The following is a 4,817-nucleotide window of genomic DNA, read 5'->3' as shown; positions in this document are numbered from 1 at the left end:
TTGTCGTGTTGTACTTAGTTCTCTCTTATTGTGACACATATCATCGGAGAAAGGAAGGCTACTGAGTTTAGACCTGAATTGTGATGTATGTATTTATGATAGTATGTAGATGAACACTTGATGTATGATTTACTGTTGATGATAATATATAGAAGAATGGATCTTCTTAGTGATACAAGACTTAGTTGTGAGGCGTACTTGCTAAATAAGGAAGCAAAGAGCTACATAGACTCTTATGTTGGTTGAGACGGTTTGTATGATTCATTTCATGGTCGAGTTGATCCGAGTCGTGATATGACTTACGGCTTTGTGACTTGTACCTTCAATGTTGCTTTATTGGTTTGCATTGATTTACCATGTTTACACTCATTTATGCATTCATACACTTTTGCATGATAGAGATGGTTTGGAAGACTTGTGGCATGATGCCTTGTGTTTGACATTGACATTGCTAATTGTTCATAGTCCATACATACTAATGAACTGAAATACATTGAGACATACATTGTGATGTGTAATTAGTGAAGAAGTTAATATAATCTTCCTGTTGAACCGGTGATGCTATTTGAGGCTAGTTGTGAGCTCATGGTGTGAGGTTCGTTCTGGAAACAAGTGGTATATATACATATATATGAAAAGGCACAAATATGACCTGGATTATGGGCTCGTGGTCTGAGGTCCATTCCGGAGACTAGAGGTATATTGATATGGCCGAGACCGAGGTTCTTTCCGAGGCGGAGGATTTATGGCTCGAGTCCGAGGAGTGGATCCAGAACGAGGGTACATGGACACCATGGTTCCCCTGCAGGTCATGACTACTGAGCTATGACATCAGTAGCATGTGTGTACGCATGTGTATTTGGCCAAAGGCATTGCATTACACATCATCATATTTTGCATTGCACATCATTACATTTTATTCTGCGTTATTATATGGCTTCTTTAGTTCTTCTTTTGGTGTGTTTGCTGAAACGGTTGTTGTGGTTTTGATATGATCATTTACTGAGTTAAATTGTGGATTAGTGACTCTACCTAGGGAAGGAACTTGGACTTGTGATTATCAGGTGAGATTATTGAAACTTGACAAACTTGTGGGTTAGAAGCTTCATCTTAGGCTGTGACTCTGTTATGGGATATTCTGTGACTTGGATTTGAGTATTAAGTGCCTATCTGTTTGTCTTGTTGATTTTATACTTATATGCGTGAACTAATTTTAGTCGGCCTATGATGCTTAACGGTACATAGTGTTTGTACTGATACTACCTTACTGCACCCTTTTTGAATGCAGATTGTGTTCCAGAGATTTCATCCAGATTACATCTCTAGCTTGAAGCTAGTTGCTCGATCAGATTCGAGGGTGAGCTTCTATCCATGCCATGCCACCTGAAGATCTCTCTTTCCAGATGTCTATTTTTATTCCTGACATTATTTGTTATTATAGTTGAGATATAATTTGTTATTATAGTTGAGATATACTTCATTCTTTAGACATTGTTAGTTAGAATCCTTGTACGATGACTTTCGAATTTTGGGGGTGTAATAGTTAAACTTCCGCACTTATATTATCTATTAATTGTGACTTTTTTTATTTATTCATTCACATGATCATTGATTATTTAAGTATAAATGATTAAAGAAGTTAAAATTTGCTAATGATTAATGGGTTAACGGGTAAGGGTTCGCCTATTAGTGATAATAAGGTAGACGCCCGCACGATCGGTAACTTGGGTCATGACAGATATGTAGGCGCTCTCCCAAGCTCGGTCATTCCAAACAAAATTCCCAATAAACCTTAGGAAACCTCAGAATTGATCTAGCAAGAGAGAGATAAAGGTAGCCCCACAAGGAAACTGGGGCAGAATTTTTTAGAGGACCTCAAAAATTCTTTAAATACATCAGTTCAAAGGAACGAACTAGTTAAAACTTCTACACTGGGGCAGAATTTTTGAGAAGAATCTCAAAAATTCCTCAAGCACAGTAAAATTCAGAATCGACAAGTACACACTTACACTGGGGCAGAATTTTTGAGAGGGTCTCAAAAATTCCTTCGATATAGCGAAATTCGAGTTGGTACAAAGATGTATACAAACTGGGGCAAAATTTTCAAAAGGGATTTGAAAATTTCACAAGTCGAGATCAAGAAGGAGGAAAAGAGACGGGAGACCTTGTTTGAGTAACCAATGTCATGACATTCAAAGGGCCTGTGTAAAATATATCATTTTCGAAACATATATAGTATACCAAAATACATATATTTTCCAAAAAATCATCGCCCAAAAACTTTTTAGCTCTGCTAGAAAAATAAAAGATTTTAAGGAAAATGAGCATCCTTTCCTGCCAAAATGTGAACGGAAGAAGTCCATGCGCAGGGAGAGCGGTCGACTATGTAGGAAACTGATAAATTTTCTGCGGATATAGGAACAAACAAGCATTGATGTTTTACACTAACTCGTTTGCTAGAATGTTTAAAACAGGATAACGACAACAATCCAAGTGAAGAAGAAGCTTCAAGGAATAGCGGCGCAAAAGAGTATACGAAAAGGTAACGAAGCCCTCCCTAAGTAACGTTTGCTTTACGCTGATAAGTTTTTCGTTTTGCAGAGCACGAAGATTTTTTACAAAAGAAATGTTTTTAAAGACTACTGAAAGATATAATCACGGTACCAAAAGTTTGATCTCCACTAAACAATATTGTGTAAAGGTATTGAGACCCCGGCCTAGACGTCGCATGGCTTGCCTTGATACATTGACTGATTAGACGTCATAAAAAATCTAAAAATTTAAAACGACGCATTGATATCAGTATCGAAATGTCGTATTCACAATCGAGTCAAGTCCTTTTGGAAGATGTGAACCCTGTCGACGGGCGGGTATTCTTCCCCGGAGTCAAAAAAGGAAGGTATCAGTCTTGCCACCGAGGCAAGCTTCACTCTTCAAAATGACGATATGGATTAAACGACTACGTGCTGAAGGTGCTGAGTCATCATATATATATATATATATATATATATATATATATTCCAAAAATAGGTAGCATAATTCCGAGGTTGATGTCTACAATCGTTGAAATACGAATGTGATTCCTACATCAAAATTTGCAGTCGCTACTGCGGTTTATTTCAAGTTAATGTAATCATGGTTCAGGGATAGTGGTAGTCATGAGAAAAGGCTCCGCACTTGAATATGCAGTAGTTAATTTGAATATTCTGACTGAATGTTGTAATTCTGGACACAGAGGTTAGTAGTCATCATGAAAGGAATATGATACTGCACTCTGATGTGCAGTCTACATTTGGGTATTTTTTACTATAAGTGATGTAGTCCCGAACTGGTATACCGCAAGCTTCGTATGAGGATAACGATGCAGTCGACACCAGATTTGCGACAGTCACCGCAATATGTGAAAATGATATGAGTCCAAATTTTTAGGGGTGGGGGATGTCATAAGAAATAAAAATGACCCCGCACTTGAAAACATTGTTTTCATTAGTAGCATCTTGCTTACGAAAATGACAACCGGACTGGGGTGTGTAGGTTTCGCAAAATGCGGTATAGCCCGACCCAGATCCCAACGTAAGTTATCATTGAACAATGAAAACATCTGAAATGACGGAAAAAAGAGCTGGTCAAAGTTTCGTGCTTATTATCCAGAGTGGATCATTTTTTTCAAAAAAAAAAATATACACGAAAAAACACGCACTCATAGGAAAAAGAAGGAAAGACGGACAAGCATTTGCGAAAAGACGGACAAAATATTGGAAGGTGACCTCAATATCAACAAAATGGCAAAATGTCACTCAGGTATGACTACATTAAAACCAAATTTTTCAAAAGACTAACACGCAGGACTCAGCATTTGGAAACGAGCTAGAAGCTACCGAAGATGGAAGCAAAAGTAGGATTCAAAACATGCAGAGCATACGTGGAACTTTTTTCTTAGGCAACCGGTCAAAAACCGTGTACGAAAGTCAAGATTTCTACACCAGGGATTGGAGATCATTTCAAGCATCAACACTAATAAGTCCTTTCCAAAAATCGCCTCCGATTCGGATTTTCAACCGGAAATAGCCAAAGGGGTTCCCACATAAAGGGAAATTCCTTTTCGGGCTATCAAGTCGAACTACAATTGGCCTGATTCCCAAAGCCAGGGATATGTAGGCTACTCAAGTTTCGAGGATCGGCCATATTCCTATAATTATCTCGACACACCTCGAGGTAGTAAAAAGAAAACTCTTATTTTTTTCGTAGTCCTCACAGAGTCAGAACTACAAACGGCCTGAATTCTCATTTAGCCTGAGATATGTAGGAAGCCCAAAAACCCGGGTCCGACCATACTTTAAAAATTTTGCGCAAAGAAAGTTATAATTTCTATTATTCGGTAAAAATTAAGTTTGTCAAAATTCGAAGCTCAAGGATGCTCTTGCCATCCTCGAACTCTGAAGAGGCAATTGTTCACACCTAATTTTCACCGCATAAGACACGCATTTTAATTTTTAGAGTTCTCGAGTCAAAGACGGAGCAAGGATGCACATCAGAAAATTAAAATTCCAAAAATCCTGAGAAAATTGCAAAAATTCACGTTTAATTATTATTCTGTAAAAATTGATAATTACAAGAAAATAAGAGCTATTTGCTTTCATAAATATAATCCAAAATAAAATATGCGTCTTGCTCCGTCTAATTCGGGAAAATTGATAATTAAAGACGTCGCATGAGTTACGACTCGTTTTGACCTCATTTTTCACATCTTTAAATATTCTCCGAAACTATATCAATATTAGGCTCGTTTTGAAGCTAATATTTTAAATTAAAAGTTT

The sequence above is a fragment of the Lycium ferocissimum genome, chromosome 7 (assembly GCF_029784015.1).
Source record: "Lycium ferocissimum isolate CSIRO_LF1 chromosome 7, AGI_CSIRO_Lferr_CH_V1, whole genome shotgun sequence".
Lineage (NCBI taxonomy): Eukaryota > Viridiplantae > Streptophyta > Magnoliopsida > Solanales > Solanaceae > Lycium > Lycium ferocissimum.
The sequence above is the reverse complement of the archived record's forward strand: the minus strand, read 5'-3'. Positions refer to the sequence as shown.